Source organism: Microcebus murinus, chromosome 12 (genome assembly GCF_040939455.1).
Source record: "Microcebus murinus isolate Inina chromosome 12, M.murinus_Inina_mat1.0, whole genome shotgun sequence".
NCBI classification, from domain to species: Eukaryota; Metazoa; Chordata; class Mammalia; order Primates; family Cheirogaleidae; genus Microcebus; species Microcebus murinus.
Window position 1 is genome coordinate 1,535,353 of NC_134115.1, and position 20,183 is coordinate 1,555,535.

Here is a 20,183-nt window from a genome sequence, read left to right on the forward strand (position 1 = left end):
GCCAGATCCACACTGCGCCCTGCCTGCCCGTCTGCCATGGGCGAGTGGACACAGCCAGATCCACACTGCGCCCTGCCAGACCGTCTCCCGTAGGTGAGTGGACACAGCCAGATCCGCACTGCGCCCTGCCTGCCCGTCTCCCGTGGGCGAGTGGACACTGCCAGATCCGCACTGCGCCCTGCCAGACCGTCTCCCGTAGGTGAGTGGACACAGCCAGATCCGCACTGCGCCTTGCCTGCCCGTCTCACGTGGGTGAGTGGACACAGCCTGATCCGCACTGCACCCTACCTCTCCGTCTCCCGTGGGTGAGTGGACACAGCCAGATCCGCACTGCACCCTGCCTGACCGTCCTTCGTGGGTGAGTGGACACCGCCAGATCCGCACTGCGCCCTGCCTGCCCGTCTCCCGTGGGTGAGTGGACACAGCCAGATCCGCACTGCGCCCTGGCTGCCCGTATCCCGTCAGTGAGTGGACACAGCCAGATCCGCACTGCGCCCTGCCTGCCCGTCTCCCGTGGGTGAGTGGACACAGCCAGATCCGCACTGCGCGCTGCCTGCCCGTCTCCCGTGGGCGAGTGGACACAGCCAGATCCGCACTGCGCCCTGCATGCCCGACTGTCGTGGGCGAGTGGACACAGCCAGATCCGCACTGCGCCCTGCCTGACCGTCTGCCGTCGGTGAGTGGACACAGCCAGATCCACACTGCGCCCTGCCTGCCCGTCTACCATGGGCGAGTGGACACAGCCAGATCCGCACTGCGCACTGCCTAACCGTCTGCCGTGGGTGAGTGGACACAGCCAGATCCGCACTGCGCCCTGCCTGACCGCCTGCCTTGGGTGAGTGGACACAGCCAGATCCGCACTGCGCCCTCCCTGACCGTCAGCCGTGGGTGAGTGGACACAGCCAGATCCACACTGCGCCCTGCCTGCCCATCTGCGTGGGCGAGTGGACACAGCGAGATCCGCACTGCGCCCTGCCTGACCGTCTGCCGTAGGTGAGTGGAAACAGCCAGATCCGCACTGCGCCCTGCCAGACCGCCTGCCGTGGGTGAGTGGACACAGCCAGATCCGCACTGCGCCTTGCCTGACCGTCTCCCGTGGGCGAGTGGACACAGCCAGATCCGCACTGCGCCTTGGCTGCCCTTCTGCCGTGGGTGAGTGGACACAGCCCGATCCGCACTGCGCCCTGCCTGACCGTCTGCCGTGGGGGAGTGGACACAGCCAGATCCGCACTGCGCCCTGCCTGCCCGTCTGCCGTGGGCGAGTGGACACAGCCAGATCCGCACTGCGCCCTGCCTGCCCGTCTCCCGTGGGCGAGTGGACACAGCCAGATCCGCACTGCGTCCTGCCTGACCGTCTCCCGTGGGGGAGTGGACACAGCCAGATCCGCACTGCGCCCTGCCTGCCCGTCTGCCGTGGGCGAGTGGACACAGCCAGATCCGCACTGCGCCCTGCCTGCCCGTCTCCCGTGGGCGAGTGGACACAGCCAGATCCGCACTGCGTTCTGCCTGACCGTCTCCCGTGGGTGAGTGGACACAGCTAGATCCGCACTGCGCCTTGACTGCCCGTCTCACGTGTGTAAGTGGACATAGCCAGATCCGCACTGCACCCTACCTGCCCGTCTCCCGTGGGTGAGTGGACACAGCCAGATCCGCACTGCACCCTGCCTGACCGTCCTTCGTGGGTGAGTGGACACCGCCAGATCCGCACTGCGCCCTGCCTGCCCGTCTTTCGTGGGTGAGTGGACACAGCCAGATCCGCACTGCGCCCTGCCTGCCCGTCTCCCGTCAGTGAGTGGACAGAGCCAGATCCGCACTGCGCCCTGCCTGCCCGTCTCCCGTGGGTGATTGGACACAGCCAGATCCGCACTGCGTGCTGCCTGCCCGTCTCCCGTGGACGAGTGGACACAGCCAGATCCGCACTGCGCCCTGCATGCCCGTCTGTCGTGGGTGAGTGGACACAGCTAGATCCGCACTGCGCCCTGCCTGACCGTCTGCCGTCGGTGAGTGGACACAGCCAGATCCACACTGCGCCCTGCCTTCCCGTCTGCCATGGGCGAGTGGACACAGCCAGATCCGCACTGCGCACTGCCTGACCGTCCTCCGTGGGTGAGTGGACAAAGCCAGATCCGCACTGCGCCCTGCCTGACCGCCTGCCGTGGGTGAGTGGACACAGCCAGATCCGCACTGCGCCCTGCCTGACCGTCAGCCGTGGGTGTGTGGACACAGCCAGATCCACAGTGCGCCCTGCCTGCCCGTCTGCGTGGGCAAGTGGACACAGCCAGATCTGCACTGCGCCCTGCCTGACCGTCTGCCGTGGGTGAGTGGACACAGCCAGATCCGCACTGCGCCCTGCCAGACCGCCTGCTGTGGGTGAGTGGACACAGCCAGATCCGCACTGCGCCCTGCCTGACCGTCTTCCGTGGGCGAGTGGACACAGCCAGATCCGCACTGCTCCTTGCTTGCCCTTCTGCCGTGGGTGAGTGGACCCAGCCAGATCCGCACTGCGCCCTGCCTGATCGTCTGCCGTGGGTGAGTGGACACAGCCAGATCTGCACTGCGCCCTGCCTGCCCGTCTGCTGTGGGTGAGTGGACACAGCCCGATCCGCACTGCCCCCTGCCTGACCGTCTGCCGTGGGTGAGTGGACACAGCCCGATCCGCACTGCACCCTGCCTGACCGTCTCCCGTGGGTGAGTGGACACAGCCAGATCCGCACTGCGCCCTGCCTGACCGTCACCCGTGGGTGAGTGGACACAGCCAGATCCGCACTGCGCCTTGCCTGCCCGTCTCACGTGGGTGAGTGGACACAGCCAGATCCACACAGCGCCCTGCCTGCCCCTCTGCCGTGGGCGAGTGGAAACAGCCAGATCCGCACTTTGCCCTGCCTGACCGCCTGCCGTGGGTGAGTGTACACAGCCAGATCCGCACTGCGCCTTGCCTGCCCGTCTCCCGTGGGTGAGTGGACACAGCCAGATACACACTGCGCCCTGCCTGCCCGTCTGCCGTGGGCGAGTGGACACAGCCAGATCCGCACTGCGCCCTGCCTGACCGTCTGCCGTGGGTGAGTGGACACAGCCAGATCCGCACTGCGCCCTGCCTGACCGCCTGCCGTGGTTGAGTGGACACAGCCAGATACGCACTGCGCCCTGCCTGCCCGTCTCCCGGGGGCGAGTGGACACAGCCAGATCCGCACTGCGCCCTGCCTGCCCTTCTGCCGTGGGTGAGTGGACACAGCCAGATCCGCACTGCGCCCTGCCTGACCGTCTGCCTTGGGTGAGTGGACACAGCCAGATCCGCACTGCGCCCTGCCTGACCCTCTGCCGTAGGTGAGTGGACACAGACAGAGCCGCACTGCGCCCTGCCTGCCCATCTGCCGTGGGTCAGTGGACATAGCCAGATCCACACAGCACCGTCTCTGCCCATCTCCCGTGGGTGAGTGGACACAGCCGGATCCGCACTGCACCCTGCCTGCCCGTCTCCCATGGGTGAGTGGACACAGCACGATCCGCACTGCGCTTTGCCTGCACGTCTCACGTGGGTGAGTGGACACAGCCAGATCCGCACTGCGCCCTGCCTGCCCGTCTCCCGTGGGTGAGTGTACACAGCCAGATCCGCACTGCACCCTGCCTGACCGTCTGCCGTGGGTGAGTGGACACAGCCAGATTCGCACTGCGCCCTGCCTGACCGTCTGTCGTGGGTGAGTGGACACAGCTAGATCCACACTGTGCCCTGCCTGCCCGTCTGCCGTGGGTCAGTGGACATAGCCGTATCCACACAGCACCCTCTCTGCCCGTCTGCCGTAGGTGAGTGGACACAGTCAGTTCCGCACTGCGCCCTGCCTGACCGTCTGCCGTGGGTGAGTGGACACAGCCAGATCCGCCCTACGCCCTGCCTCCCCGTCTGCCGTGGGTCAGTGGACATAGCCATATCCACACAGCACCCTCTCTGCCCGTGTCCCGTGAGTGAGTCGACACAGCCAGATCCGCACTGCGCCCTGCCTGACCGAGTGCCGTCGGTGAGTGGACACAGCCAGATCCGCACTGCGCCCTGCCTGACCGTCTGCCGTGGGTGAGTGGACACAGCCAGATCCACACTGCGCGCTGCCTGCCCGTCTCCCGAGGGTGAGTGGACACAGCCAGATCCGCACTGCGCGCTGCCTGCCCGTCTGCCGTGGGTGAGTGGACACAGCCAGATCTGCACTGCGCGCTGCCTCCCCATCTCCCGTGGGTGAGTGGACACAGCCAGATCCGCACTGCGCCCTGCCTGACCGCCTGACGTGGGTGAGTGGACACAGCCAGATCCGCACTGCGCCCTGCCTGCCCGTCACCCGTGGGCGAGTGGACACAGCCAGATCCGCACTGCGCCCTGCCTGACCGTCTGCCGTGGGTGAGTGGACACAGCCAGATCCGCACTGTGCCCTGCCTGCCCGTCTCCCGTGGGTGAGTGGACACAGCCATATCCGCACTGCGCCCTGCCTGCCCGTATGCCGTGGGTGAGTGGACACAGCCAGATCCACACTGGGCCCTGCCTGCCCGTCTGCCGTGGGTGAATGGACACAGCCAGATCCGCACTGCGCCCTGCCTGACCCTCTCCCGTGGGTGAGTGGACACAGCCAGATCCACACTGCGCCCTGCCTGCCCGTCTGCCGTGGGTCAGTGGACATAGCCAGATCCACACAGCACAGTCTCTGCCCATCTGCCATGGGTGAGTGGACACAGCCAGATCCGCACTGCACCCTGCCTGACCGTCTGCCGTGGGTGAGTGGACACAGCCAGATACGCACTGCGCCCTGCCTGACCGTCTGTCGTGGGTGAGTGGACACAGCTAGATCCACACTGTGCCCTGCCTGCCCGTCTGCCGTGGGTCAGTGGACATAGCCGTATCCACACAGCACCCTCTCTGCCCGTCTGCCGTAGGTGAGTGGACACAGTCAGTTCCGCACTGCGCCCTGCCTGACCGTCTGCCGTGGGTGAGTGGACACAGCCAGATCCGCCCTACGCCCTGCCTCCCCGTCTGCCGTGGGTCAGTGGACATAGCCATATCCACACAGCACCCTCTCTGCCCGTGTCCCGTGAGTGAGTCGACACAGCCAGATCTGCACTGCGCCCTGCCTGACCGAGTGCCGTCGGTGAGTGGACACAGCCAGATCCGCACTGCGCCCTGCCTGACCGTCTGCCGTGGGTGAGTGGACACAGCCAGATCCACACTGCGCGCTGCCTGCCCGTCTCCCGAGGGTGAGTGGACACAGCCAGATCCGCACTGCGCGCTGCCTGCCCGTCTGCCGTGGGTGAGTGGACACAGCCAGATCCGCACTGCGCGCTGCCTCCCCATCTCCCGTGGGTGAGTGGACACAGCCAGATCCGCACTGCGCCCTGCCTGACCGCCTGACGTGGGTGAGTGGACACAGCCAGATCCGCACTGCGCCCTGCCTGCCCGTCACCCGTGGGCGAGTGGACACAGCCAGATCCGCACTGCGCCCTGCCTGACCGTCTGCCGTGGGTGAGTGGACACAGCCAGATCCGCACTGTGCCCTGCCTGCCCGTCTCCCGTGGGTGAGTGGACACAGCCATATCCGCACTGCGCACTGCCTGCCCGTATGCCGTGGGTGAGTGGACACAGCCAGATCCACACTGGGCCCTGCCTGCCCGTCTGCCGTGGGTGAATGGACACAGCCAGATCCGCACTGCGCCCTGCCTGACCCTCTCCCGTGGGTGAGTGGACACAGCCAGATCCACACTGCGCCCTGCCTGCCCGTCTGCCGTGGGTGAGTGGACACAGCCAGATCCGTACTGCGCCCTGCCTGCCCGTCTGCCGTGGGTCAGTGGACATAGCCAGATCCACACAGCACAGTCTCTGCCCATCTGCCGTGCGTGAGTGGACACAGCCGGATCCGCACTGCGCCCTGCCTGACGGTCTCCCGTGGGTGACTGGACACAGCCAGGTCCGCACTGCGCCTTGCCTGCCCGTCTGACGTGGGTGAGTGGACACAGCCAGATCAGCACTGCGCCCTGCCTGCCCGTCTCCCGTGGGTGACTGGATACAGCCAGATCCGCACTGCACCATGCCTGACCGTCTGCCGTGAGTGAGTGGACACAGCGAGATCCGCACTGCGCCCTGCCTGACCGCCTCCCGAGGATGAGTGGACACAGCCAGATCTGCACTGCGCCCTGCCTGCCCGTCTCCCGTGGGCGAGTGGACACAGCCAGATCCGCACTGCGCCCTGCCTGCCCATCTGCCGTGGGTGAGTGGACACAGCCAGATCCACACTGCGCCCTACCTGACCGCTACCGTGGGTGAGTGGACACAGCCAGATCCTCACTGGGCCCTGCCTGCCCGTCTCCAATGGGTGAGTGGACACAGCCAGATCCACACTGCGCCCTGCCTGCCCGTCTGCCGTGGGTGAGTGGACACAGCCAGATCCGCAATGCGCCCTGCCTGACCGTCTGCCGTGGGTGAGTGGACACAGCCAGATCCACACTGCGCCCTGCCTGACCGCCTGTCGTGGGTGAGTGGACACAGCCAGATCCGCACTGCACCCTGCCTGCCCGTCTCCCGTGGGTGAGTGGACACAGCCAGGTCCGCACTGCGCCTTGCCTGCCCGTGTCCCGTCAGTGAGTGGACACAGCCACATCCGCACTGCGCCCTTCCTGCCCATCTTAGGTGGGTGAGTGGACACAGCCAGATCCGCACTGCGCCCTGCCTGCCCGTCTCCCGTGGGCGAGTGGACACAGCCAGATCCGCACTGCGCCCTGCCTGCCCTTCTGCCGTGGGTGAGTGGACACAGCCAGATCCGCACTGCGCCCTGCCTGACCGTCTGCCATGGGTGAGTGGACACAGCCAGATACACACTGCGCCCTGCCTGCCCGTCTCCCCTGGGTGAGTGGACACAGCCAGATCCTCACTGGGCCCTGCCTGACCGTCTGCCGTGGGTGAGAGAACACAGCCAGATCCGCCCTGCGCCCTGCCTGCCCGTCTGCTGTGGGTCAGTGGACATAGCCATATCCACACAGCACCCTCTCTGCCCGTGTCCCGTGAGTGAGTGGACACAGCCAGATCCACACTGCGCCTTGTATGCCCGTCTCCCCTGGGTGAGTGGACACAGCCAGATCCGCACTGCGCCTTGCCTGCCCGTCTCTCGTCAGTGAGTGGACACAGCCAGATCCGCACTGCGCCCTGCCTGCCCGTCTCCCGTGGGTGAGTGGACACAGCCAGATCCGCACTGCGCCCTGCCTGCCCGTCTCCCGTGGGTGAGTGGACACAGCCAGATCCGCAATGTGCCCAGCCTGCCCGTCTGTCGTGGGTCAGTGGACATAGCCATATCCACACAGCACCCTCTCTGCCCGTCTCCTGTGGGTGAGTGGACACAGCCAGATCCACACTGCGCCTTGTCTGCCCGTCTGCCGTGGGTGAGTGGACACACCCATATCCGCACTGCGCCCTGCCTGCCCGTCTCCCGTGGGTGAGTGGACACAGCCAGATCCGCACTGCGCCCTGCCTGCCCCTCTGCTGTGGGACAGTGGACATAGCCATATCCACACAGCACCCTCTCTGCCCGTCTCCCGTGGGTGAGTGGACACAGCCAGATCTACACTGCGCCTTGCATGCTCGTCTCCCGTGGGTGAGTGGACACAGCCAGATCCGCACTGCGCCCTGCCTGCCCGTCTGCCATGGGTGAGTGGACACAGCCAGATCCACACTGCGCCCTGCCTGCCCGTCTGCCGTGGGTCAGTGGACATAGCCAGATCCACACAGCACCATCTCTGCCCATCTCCCGTGGGTGAGTGAACACAGCCGGATCCGCACTGCGCCCTGCCTGCCCGTCTGCCGTGGGTGACTGGACACAGCCAGATCCGAACTGAGCCCTGCCTGACCAACTGCCGTGGGTGAGTGGACACAGCCAGATCCACAGCGCCCTGCCTGCCCGTCTGCCGTGGGTGCGTGGACACAGCCAGATCCGCACTGCGCCCTGCCTGACTGTCTGCCGTGGGTGAGTGGACACAACCAGAACCGCACTGTGCCATGCCTGACCGCCTGCCGTGGGTGAGTGGACACATCCAGATCCGCACTGCGCCCTGCCTGACCGCCTGCTGTGGTGAGTGGACACAGCCAGATCCATACTGCGCCCTTCCTGCCCGTCAGCCGTGGGTCGGTGGACATAGCCAGATCCACACAGCACCGTCTCTGCCCATCTCTCGTGGGTGAGTGGACACAGCCGGATCCACACTGCGCCCTGCCTGCCCGTCTCCCGTGGGTGAGTGGACACAGCCAGATCCGCACTGCGCCCTGCCTGCCCGTCTCCCCTCGGTGAGTGGACACAGCCAGATCCGCACTGCGCCTTCCCTGCCCGTCTCCCGTCGGTGAGTGGAAACAGCCAGATCCGCACTGTGCCCTGGCTGCCCGTCTCCCGTGGGTGAGTGGACACAGCCAGATCCGCACTGCGCCCTGCCTGCCCGTCTGCCGTGGGTGAGTGGACACAGCCAGATCCGCACTGCGCCCTGCCTGACCGTCTGCCGTGGGTGAGTGGGCACAGCCAGATCCGCACTGCGCCCTGCCTGCTCGTCTGCCGTGGGTAAGTGGACACAGCCATATCCACACAGCACCCTCTCTGCCCGTCTCCCATGGGTGAGTGGACACAGCCAGATCCGCACTGCGCACTGCCTGCCCGTCTCCCGTGGGTGAGAGGACACAGCCAGATCCGCACTGCGCCCTGCCTGCCCGTCTCCCGTGGGTGAGTGGACAGAGCCAGATCCGCACTGCGCCCTGCCTGCCCGTCTCCCATCTGTGAGTGGACACAGCCAGATCCGCACTGCACCCTGCCTGCCCGTCTCCCGTGGGTGAGTGGACACAGCCAGATCCGCACTGCACCCTGCCTGACCGTCTGCCGTGGGTGAGTGGACACAGCCACATCCACACTGCGCCCTGCCTGACCGTCTGCCGTGGGTGAGTGGACACAGCCAGATCCGCACTGCGCCCTGCCTGACCTTCTGCCGTGGGTGAGTGGACACAGCCAGATCCACACTGCGCCCTGCCTGACCATCTGCCGTGGGTGAGTGGATACAGCCAGATACGCACTGCGCCCTGCCTGAGCGCCTGCCGTGGGTGAGTGGACACAGCCAGATCCGTACTGCGCCCTGCCTGCCAGTCTGCCGTGGGTCAGTGGACATAGCCAGATCCACACAGCACCGTCTCTGCCCATCTCCCGTGGGTGAGTGGACACAGCCGGATCCGCACTGCGCGCTGCCTGCCCGTCTCCCTTGGGTGAGTGGACACAGCCAGGTCCGCCCTGGCCTTGCCTGCCCGTCTACCGTGGTTGAGTGGACACAGCCAGATCAGCACTGCACCCTGCTGACCGTCTGCCGTGGGTGAGTGGACACAGCCAGATCCACACTGCGCCCTGCCTGCCCGTCTCCCGTGGGCGAGTGGACACAGCCAGATCCGCACTGCGCCCTGCCTGCCCGTCTGCGTGGGCAAGTGGACACAGCCAGATCTGCACTGCGCCCTGCCTGACCGTCTGCCGTGGGTGAGTGGACACAGCCAGATCCGCACTGCGCCCTGCCAGACCGCCTGCTGTGGGTGAGTGGACACAGCCAGATCCGCACTGCGCCCTGCCTGACCGTCTTCCGTGGGCGAGTGGACACAGCCAGATCCGCACTGCTCCTTGCTTGCCCTTCTGCCGTGGGTGAGTGGACCCAGCCAGATCCGCACTGCGCCCTGCCTGATCGTCTGCCGTGGGTGAGTGGACACAGCCAGATCTGCACTGCGCCCTGCCTGCCCGTCTGCTGTGGGTGAGTGGACACAGCCCGATCCGCACTACCCCCTGCCTGACCGTCTGCCGTGGGTGAGTGGACACAGCCCGATCCGCACTGCACCCTGCCTGACCGTCTCCCGTGGGTGAGTGGACACAGCCAGATCCGCACTGCGCCCTGCCTGACCGTCACCCGTGGGTGAGTGGACACAGCCAGATCCGCACTGCGCCTTGCCTGCCCGTCTCACGTGGGTGAGTGGACACAGCCAGATCCACACAGCGCCCTGCCTGCCCCTCTGCCGTGGGCGAGTGGAAACAGCCAGATCCGCACTTTGCCCTGCCTGACCGCCTGCCGTGGGTGAGTGTACACAGCCAGATCCGCACTGTGCCTTGCCTGCCCGTCTCCCGTGGGTGAGTGGACACAGCCAGATACACACTGCGCCCTGCCTGCCCGTCTGCCGTGGGCGAGTGGACACAGCCAGATCCGCACTGCGCCCTGCCTGACCGTCTGCCGTGGGTGAGTGGACACAGCCAGATCCGCACTGCGCCCTGCCTGACCGCCTGCCGTGGTTGAGTGGACACAGCCAGATACGCACTGCGCCCTGCCTGCCCGTCTCCCGGGGGCGAGTGGACACAGCCAGATCCGCACTGCGCCCTGCCTGCCCTTCTGCCGTGGATGAGTGGACACAGCCAGATCCGCACTGCGCCCTGCCTGACCGTCTGCCTTGGGTGAGTGGACACAGCCAGATCCGCACTGCGCCCTGCCTGACCCTCTGCCGTAGGTGAGTGGACACAGACAGAGCCGCACTGCGCCCTGCCTGCCCATCTGCCGTGGGTCAGTGGACATAGCCAGATCCACACAGCACCGTCTCTGCCCATCTCCCGTGGGTGAGTGGACACAGCCGGATCCGCACTGCACCCTGCCTGCCCGTCTCCCATGGGTGAGTGGACACAGCACGATCCGCACTGCGCTTTGCCTGCACGTATCACGTGGGTGAGTGGACACAGCCAGATCCGCACTGCGCCCTGCCTGCCCGTCTCCCGTGGGTGAGTGTACACAGCCAGATCCGCACTGCACCCTGCCTGACCGTCTGCCGTGGGTGAGTGGACACAGCCAGATTCGCACTGCGCCCTGCCTGACCGTCTGTCGTGGGTGAGTGGACACAGCTAGATCCACACTGTGCCCTGCCTGCCCGTCTGCCGTGGGTCAGTGGACATAGCCGTATCCACACAGCACCCTCTCTGCCCGTCTGCCGTAGGTGAGTGGACACAGTCAGTTCCGCACTGCGCCCTGCCTGACCGTCTGCCGTGGGTGAGTGGACACAGCCAGATCCGCCCTACGCCCTGCCTCCCCGTCTGCCGTGGGTCAGTGGACATAGCCATATCCACACAGCACCCTCTCTGCCCGTGTCCCGTGAGTGAGTCGACACAGCCAGATCCGCACTGCGCCCTGCCTGACCGAGTGCCGTCGGTGAGTGGACACAGCCAGATCCGCACTGCGCCCTGCCTGACCGTCTGCCGTGGGTGAGTGGACACAGCCAGATCCACACTGCGCGCTGCCTGCCCGTCTCCCGAGGGTGAGTGGACACAGCCAGATCCGCACTGCGCGCTGCCTTCCCGTCTGCCGTGGGTGAGTGGACACAGCCAGATCCGCACTGCGCGCTGCCTCCCCATCTCCCGTGGGTGAGTGGACACAGCCAGATCCGCACTGCGCCCTGCCTGACCGCCTGACGTGGGTGAGTGGACACAGCCAGATCCGCACTGCGCCCTGCCTGCCCGTCACCCGTGGGCGAGTGGACACAGCCAGATCCGCACTGCGCCCTGCCTGACCGTCTGCCGTGGGTGAGTGGACACAGCCAGATCCGCACTGTGCCCTGCCTGCCCGTCTCCCGTGGGTGAGTGGACACAGCCATATCCGCACTGCGCCCTGCCTGCCCGTATGCCGTGGGTGAGTGGACACAGCCAGATCCACACTGGGCCCTGCCTGCCCGTCTGCCGTGGGTGAATGGACACAGCCAGATCCGCACTGCGCCCTGCCTGACCCTCTCCCGTGGGTGAGTGGACACAGCCAGATCCACACTGCGCCCTGCCTGCCCGTCTGCCGTGGGTCAGTGGACATAGCCAGATCCACACAGCACAGTCTCTGCCCATCTGCCGTGGGTGAGTGGACACAGCCAGATCCGCACTGCACCCTGCCTGACCGTCTGCCGTGGGTGAGTGGACACAGCCAGATTCGCACTGCGCCCTGCCTGACCGTCTGTCGTGGGTGAGTGGACACAGCTAGATCCACACTGTGCCCTGCCTGCCCGTCTGCCGTGGGTCAGTGGACATAGCCGTATCCACACAGCACCCTCTCTGCCCGTCTGCCGTAGGTGAGTGGACACAGTCAGTTCCGCACTGCGCCCTGCCTGACCGTCTGCCGTGGGTGAGTGGACACAGCCAGATCCGCCCTACGCCCTGCCTCCCCGTCTGCCGTGGGTCAGTGGACATAGCCATATCCACACAGCACCCTCTCTGCCCGTGTCCCGTGAGTGAGTCGACACAGCCAGATCCGCACTGCGCCCTGCCTGACCGAGTGCCGTCGGTGAGTGGACACAGCCAGATCCGCACTGCGCCCTGCCTGACCGTCTGCCGTGGGTGAGTGGACACAGCCAGATCCACACTGCGCGCTGCCTGCCCGTCTCCCGAGGGTGAGTGGACACAGCCAGATCCGCACTGCGCGCTGCCTGCCCGTCTGCCGTGGGTGAGTGGACACAGCCAGATCCGCACTGCGCGCTGCCTCCCCATCTCCCGTGGGTGAGTGGACACAGCCAGATCCGCACTGCGCCCTGCCTGACCGCCTGACGTGGGTGAGTGGACACAGCCAGATCCGCACTGCGCCCTGCCTGCCCGTCTCCCGAGGGTGAGTGGACACAGCCAGATCCGCACTGCGCGCTGCCTGCCCGTCTGCCGTGGGTGAGTGGACACAGCCAGATCCGCACTGCGCGCTGCCTCCCCATCTCCCGTGGGTGAGTGGACACAGCCAGATCCGCACTGCGCCCTGCCTGACCGCCTGACGTGGGTGAGTGGACACAGCCAGATCCGCACTGCGCCCTGCCTGCCCGTCACCCGTGGGCGAGTGGACACAGCCAGATCCGCACTGCGCCCTGCCTGACCGTCTGCCGTGGGTGAGTGGACACAGCCAGATCCGCACTGTGCCCTGCCTGCCCGTCTCCCGTGGGTGAGTGGACACAGCCATATCCGCACTGCGCCCTGCCTGCCCGTATGCCGTGGGTGAGTGGACACAGCCAGATCCACACTGGGCCCTGCCTGCCCGTCTGCCGTGGGTGAATGGACACAGCCAGATCCGCACTGCGCCCTGCCTGACCCTCTCCCGTGGGTGAGTGGACACAGCCAGATCCACACTGCGCCCTGCCTGCCCGTCTGCCGTGGGTCAGTGGACATAGCCAGATCCACACAGCACAGTCTCTGCCCATCTGCCGTGGGTGAGTGGACACAGCCAGATCCGCACTGCACCCTGCCTGACCGTCTGCCGTGGGTGAGTGGACACAGCCAGATTCGCACTGCGCCCTGCCTGACCGTCTGTCGTGGGTGAGTGGACACAGCTAGATCCACACTGTGCCCTGCCTGCCCGTCTGCCGTGGGTCAGTGGACATAGCCGTATCCACACAGCACCCTCTCTGCCCGTCTGCCGTAGGTGAGTGGACACAGTCAGTTCCGCACTGCGCCCTGCCTGACCGTCTGCCGTGGGTGAGTGGACACAGCCAGATCCGCCCTACGCCCTGCCTCCCCGTCTGCCGTGGGTCAGTGGACATAGCCATATCCACACAGCACCCTCTCTGCCCGTGTCCCGTGAGTGAGTCGACACAGCCAGATCCGCACTGCGCCCTGCCTGACCGCCTGACGTGGGTGAGTGGACACAGCCAGATCCGCACTGCGCCCTGCCTGCCCGTCACCCGTGGGCGAGTGGACACAGCCAGATCCGCACTGCGCCCTGCCTGACCGTCTGCCGTGGGTGAGTGGACACAGCCAGATCCGCACTGTGCCCTGCCTGCCCGTCTCCCGTGGGTGAGTGGACACAGCCATATCCGCACTGCGCCCTGCCTGCCCGTATGCCGTGGGTGAGTGGACACAGCCAGATCCACACTGGGCCCTGCCTGCCCGTCTGCCGTGGGTGAATGGACACAGCCAGATCCGCACTGCGCCCTGCCTGACCCTCTCCCGTGGGTGAGTGGACACAGCCAGATCCACACTGCGCCCTGCCTGCCCGTCTGCCGTGGGTGAGTGGACACAGCCAGATCCGTACTGCGCCCTGCCTGCCCGTCTGCCGTGGGTCAGTGGACATAGCCAGTTCCACACAGCACAGTCTCTGCCCATCTGCCGTGCGTGAGTGGACACAGCCGGATCCGCACTGCGCCCTGCCTGACGGTCTCCCGTGGGTGACTGGACACAGCCAGGTCCGCACTGCGCCTTGCCTGCCCGTCTGACGTGGGTGAGTGGACACAGCCAGATCAGCACTGCGCCCTGCCTGCCCGTCTCCCGTGGGTGACTGGATACAGCCAGATCCGCACTGCACCATGCCTGACCGTCTGCCGTGAGTGAGTGGACACAGCGAGATCCGCACTGCGCCCTGCCTGACCGCCTCCCGAGGATGAGTGGACACAGCCAGATCTGCACTGCGCCCTGCCTGCCCGTCTCCCGTGGGCGAGTGGACACAGCCAGATCCGCACTGCGCCCTGCCTGCCCATCTGCCGTGGGTGAGTGGACACAGCCAGATCCACACTGCGCCCTACCTGACCGCTACCGTGGGTGAGTGGACACAGCCAGATCCTCACTGGGCCCTGCCTGCCCGTCTCCAATGGGTGAGTGGACACAGCCAGATCCACACTGCGCCCTGCCTGCCCGTCTGCCGTGGGTGAGTGGACACAGCCAGATCCGCAATGCGCCCTGCCTGACCGTCTGCCGTGGGTGAGTGGACACAGCCAGATCCACACTGCGCCCTGCCTGCCCGTCTCCCGTCAGTGAGTGGACACAGCCAGATCCGCACTGCGCCCTGCCTGCCCGTCTGCCGTGGGCGAGTGGACACAGCCAGAACCGCACTGAGCCCTGCCTGCCCGTCTCCCGTGGGTGAGTGGACACAGCCAGATCCGCACTGCACCCTGCCTGACCGTCTGCCGTGGGTGAGTGGACACAGCCAGATCCACACTGCGCCCTGCCTGCCCGTCTCCCGTCAGTGAGTGGACACAGCTAGATCCGCACTGCGCCCTGCCTGCCCGTCTGCCGTGGGCGAGTGGACACAGCCAGAACCGCACTGAGCCCTGCCTGACCGTCTGCCGTGGGTGAGTGGACACAGCCAGATCCACACTGCGCCCTGCCTGCCCGTCTGCCGTGGGTGAGTGGACACAGCCAGATCCACACTGCGCCCTGCCTGCCAGTCTGCCGTGGGTGAGTGGACACAGCCAGATCCGTACTGCGCCCTGCCTGCCCGTCTGCCGTGGGTCAGTGGACATAGCCAGATCCACACAGCACAGTCTCTGCCCATCTGCCGTGCGTGAGTGGACACAGCCGGATCCGCACTGCGCCCTGCCTGACGGTCTCCCGTGGGTGACTGGACACAGCCAGATCCGCACTGCGCCTTGCCTGCCCGTCTGACGTGGGTGAGTGGACACAGCCAGATCAGCACTGCGCCCTGCCTGCCCGTCTCCCGTGGGTGACTGGATACAGCCAGATCCGCACTGCACCATGCCTGACCGTCTGCCGTGGGTGAGTGGACACAGCCAGATCCGCACTGCACCCTGCCTGCCCGTCTCCCGTGGGTGAGTGGACACAGCCAGGTCCGCACTGCGCCTTGCCTGCCCGTGTCCCGTCAGTGAGTGGACACAGCCACATCCGCACTGCGCCCTTCCTGCCCATCTTAGGTGGGTGAGTGGACACAGCCAGATCCGCACTGCGCCCTGCCTGCCCGTCTCCCGTGGGCGAGTGGACACAGCCAGATCCGCACTGCGCCCTGCCTGCCCTTCTGCCGTGGGTGAGTGGACACAGCCAGATCCGCACTGCGCCCTGCCTGACCGTCTGCCATGGGTGAGTGGACACAGCCAGATACACACTGCGCCCTGCCTGCCCGTCTCCCCTGGGTGAGTGGACACAGCCAGATCCTCACTGGGCCCTGCCTGACCGTCTGCCGTGGGTGAGAGAACACAGCCAGATCCGCCCTGCGCCCTGCCTGCCCGTCTGCTGTGGGTCAGTGGACATAGCCATATCCACACAGCACCCTCTCTGCCCGTGTCCCGTGAGTGAGTGGACACAGCCAGATCCACACTGCGCCTTGTATGCCCGTCTCCCCTGGGTGAGTGGACACAGCCAGATCCGCACTGCGCCTTGCCTGCCCGTCTCTCGTCAGTGAGTGGACACAGCCAGATCCGCACTGCGCCCTGCCTGCCCGTCTCCCGTGGGTGAGTGGACACAGCCAGATCCGCACTGCGCCCTGCCTGCCCGTCTCCCGTGGGTGAGTGGACACAGCCAGATCCGCAATGTGCCCAGCCTGCCCGTCTGTCGTGGGTCAGTGGACATAGCCATATCCACACAGCACCCTCTCTGCCCGTCTCCTGTGGGTGAGTGGACACAGCCAGATCCACACTGCGCCTTGTCTGCCCGTCTGCCGTGGGTGAGTGGACACACCCATATCCGCACTGCGCCCTGCCTGCCCGTCTCCCGTGGGTGAGTGGACACAGCCAGATCCGCACTGCGCCCTGCCTGCCCCTCTGCTGTGGGACAGTGGACATAGCCATATCCACACAGCACCCTCTCTGCCCGTCTCCCGTGGGTGAGTGGACACAGCCAGATCCACACTGCGCCTTGCATGCTCGTCTCCCGTGGGTGAGTGGACACAGCCAGATCCGCACTGCGCCCTGCCTGCCCGTCTGCCATGGGTGAGTGGACACAGCCAGATCCACACTGCGCCCTGCCTGCCCGTCTGCCGTGGGTCAGTGGACATAGCCAGATCCACACAGCACCATCTCTGCCCATCTCCCGTGGGTGAGTGAACACTGCCGGATCCGCACTGCGCCCTGCCTGCCCGTCTGCCGTGGGTGACTGGACACAGCCAGATCCGAACTGAGCCCTGCCTGACCATCTGCCGTGGGTGAGTGGACACAGCCAGATCCACAGCGCCCTGCCTGCCCGTCTGCCGTGGGTGCGTGGACACAGCCAGATCCGCACTGCGCCCTGCCTGACTGTCTGCCGTGGGTGAGTGGACACAACCAGATCCGCACTGTGCCATGCCTGACCGCCTGCCGTGGGTGAGTGGACACATCCAGATCCGCACTGCGCCCTGCCTGACCGCCTGCTGTGGTGAGTGGACACAGCCAGATCCATACTGCGCCCTTCCTGCCCGTCAGCCGTGGGTCGGTGGACATAGCCAGATCCACACAGCACCGTCTCTGCCCATCTCTCGTGGGTGAGTGGACACAGCCGGATCCACACTGCGCCCTGCCTGCCCGTCTCCCGTGGGTGAGTGGACACAGCCAGATGCGCACTGCGCCCTGCCTGCCCGTCTCCCCTCGGTGAGTGGACACAGCCAGATCCGCACTGCGCCTTCCCTGCCCGTCTCCCGTCGGTGAGTGGAAACAGCCAGATCCGCACTGTGCCCTGGCTGCCCGTCTCCCGTGGGTGAGTGGACACAGCCAGATCCGCACTGCGCCCTGCCTGCCCGTCTGCCGTGGGTGAGTGGACACAGCCAGATCCGCACTGCGCCCTGCCTGACCGTCTGCCGTGGGTGAGTGGGCACAGCCAGATCCGCACTGCGCCCTGCCTGCTCGTCTGCCGTGGGTAAGTGGACACAGCCATATCCACACAGCACCCTCTCTGCCCGTCTCCCATGGGTGAGTGGACACAGCCAGATCCGCACTGCGCACTGCCTGCCCGTCTCCCGTGGGTGAGAGGACACAGCCAGATCCGCACTGCGCCCTGCCTGCCCGTCTCCCGTGGGTGAGTGGACAGAGCCAGATCCGCACTGCGCCCTGCCTGCCCGTCTCCCGTCTGTGAGTGGACACAGCCAGATCCGCACTGCACCCTGCCTGCCCGTCTCCCGTGGGTGAGTGGACACAGCCAGATCCGCACTGCACCCTGCCTGACCGTCTGCCGTGGGTGAGTGGACACAGCCACATCCACACTGCGCCCTGCCTGACCGTCTGCCGTGGGTGAGTGGACACAGCCAGATCCGCACTGCGCCCTGCCTGACCTTCTGCCGTGGGTGAGTGGACACAGCCAGATCCACACTGCGCCCTGCCTGACCATCTGCCGTGGGTGAGTGGATACAGCCAGATACGCACTGCGCCCTGCCTGAGCGCCTGCCGTGGGTGAGTGGACACAGCCAGATCCGTACTGCGCCCTGCCTGCCAGTCTGCCGTGGGTCAGTGGACATAGCCAGATCCACACAGCACCGTCTCTGCCCATCTCCCGTGGGTGAGTGGACACAGCCGGATCCGCACTGCGCGCTGCCTGCCCGTCTCCCTTGGGTGAGTGGACACAGCCAGGTCCGCCCTGGCCTTGCCTGCCCGTCTACCGTGGTTGAGTGGACACAGCCAGATCAGCACTGCACCCTGCTGACCGTCTGCCGTGGGTGAGTGGACACAGCCAGATCCACACTGCGCCCTGCCTGCCCGTCTCCCGTGGGCGAGTGGACACAGCCAGATCCGCACTGCGCCCTGCCTGCCCGTCTGCCGTGGGTGAGTGGACACAGCCAGATCCGCACTGCGCCCTGCCTGACCGTCTGCCGTGGGTGAGTGGACACAGCCAGATCCACACTGCGCCCTGCCGGCCCGTCTGCGGTGGGTGAGTGGACACAGCCAGATCCGCAATGCGCCCTGCGTGACCGTCTGCCGTGGGTGAGTGGACACAGCCAGATCCGCACTGCGCCCTGCCTGAACGCCTGCCGTGGGTAGGTGGAGACAGCCAGATCCGCACTGCGCCCCGCCTGCCCGTATCCCGTGGGCGAGTGGACACAGCCAGATCCGCAATGCGCCCTGCCTGCCCGTCTGCCGTTTGCGAGTGGACACAGCCAGATCCGCACTGCGCCCTGCCTAACCGTCTGCCGTGGGCGAATGGACACAGCCAGATCCACACTGCGTGCTGCCTGCCCGTCTGCCGTGGGCGAGTGGACACAGCCAGATACGCACTGCGCCATGCCTGACCGTCTGCCGTGGGTGAGTGGACACAGCCAGATCCGCACTGCGCCCTGCCTGACCGCCTGCCGTGGGTGAGTGGACACAGCCAGATCCGCACTGCGCCCTGCCTGCCCTTCTGCCGTGGGTGAGTGGACACAGCCAGATCCGCACTGCGCCCTGCCTGACCCTCTGCCGTGGGTGAGTGGACACAGACAGATCCGCACTGCGCCCTGCCTGACCGTCTGCCGTGGGTGAGTGGACACAGCCAGATCCGCACTGCGCCCTGCCTGCCCGTCTGCCGTGGGTGAGTGGACACAGCCAGATCCGCACTGCGCCCTGCCTGACCGTCTGCCGTAGGTGAGTGGACACAACCAGATCCGCCCTGCGGCCTGCCTGACCGCCTGCTGTGGGTGAGTTGACACAGCCAGATCCGCACTGCGCCCTGCCTGCCCGTCTCCCGTGGGTGAGTGGACACAGCCGGATCCGCACTGCGCCCTGCCTGCCCGTCTCCCGTGGGTGAGTGGACACAGCCAGATCCGCACTGCGCCTTGCCTGCCCGTCTCACGTGGGTGAGTGGACACAGCCAGATCCACACTGCGCCCTGCCTGCCCGTCTTCCGTGGGTGAGTGGAAACAGCCAGATCCGCACTGCACCCTGCCTGACCTTCTGCCGTGGGTTAGTGGACACAGCCAGATCCGCACTGCGCCCTGCCTGACCGTCTGCCGTGGGTGAGTGGACACAGCCAGATCCGCACTGCGCCCCGCCTGCCCGTCTCCCGTGGGCGAGTGGACACAGCCAGATCCGCACTGCACCCTCCCTGCCCGTCTGCCGTTGGTGAGTGGACACAGCCAGATCCGCACTGCGCCCTGCCTGACCATCTGCCATGGGTGAGTGGACACAGCCAGATCCACACTGCGCCCTGCCTGCCCGTCTGCCATTGGTGAGTGGACACAGCCAGATCCGTACTGCGCCCTGCCTGCCAGTCTGCCGTGGGTCAGTGGACATAGCCAGATCCACACAGCACCGTCTCTGCCCATCTCCCGTGCGTGAGTGGACACAGCCGGATCCCCACTGCGCACTGCCTGCCCGTCTACCTTGGGTGAGTGGACACAGCCAGATCCGCACTGCGCCCTGCCTGCCCGTCTCCCGTGCGTTACTGGACACAGTCAGATCCGCACTGCGCCCTGCCTGCCCTTCTGCCGTGGGTCAGTGGACATAGCCATATCCACACAGCACCCTCTCTGCCCGTCTCCCGTGGGTGAGTGGACACAGCCAG